Source organism: Nymphaea colorata, chromosome 4 (assembly GCF_008831285.2).
Source record: "Nymphaea colorata isolate Beijing-Zhang1983 chromosome 4, ASM883128v2, whole genome shotgun sequence".
Taxonomy (NCBI): domain Eukaryota; kingdom Viridiplantae; phylum Streptophyta; class Magnoliopsida; order Nymphaeales; family Nymphaeaceae; genus Nymphaea; species Nymphaea colorata.
The window spans coordinates 9,085,215-9,085,587 of record NC_045141.1 but is presented as its reverse complement, the minus strand read 5'-3'; positions in this window follow the sequence as shown (position 1 = coordinate 9,085,587).

The window sequence follows — 373 nt, the reverse complement described above, 5'->3', positions numbered from 1 at the left end:
ACGAGTTGATCGCAAGAACTCTACTTGTTTAAATTCAACTTGGAAATACTGAAATATATGAAAAAATAATTAAACGAATAGCAACCAAAGAAATTAACCGAGTTAAATAAATTAAAATTAATGAGACAGGCTTGATAAAAACGAGCAAGAAGCCCCCACCTCCATGCTGTGTTGATTTCTAACGATGAGCACGGTGAGCGTTGAGTCTAGCTCGAGCCTACGCTTCGACCCCCGTGCCACCGGTGATTTTTCAAAGTTGTACGTGCAAAGTTGAAAGCATGAGGGCCCACGCCGATCCACGGAAGGAAGTGGGCCCCCGGTGTTTGAAAAAGAACCGTTCGCTCATCCCGTTTTGGAGTCACAAGGCCAACTG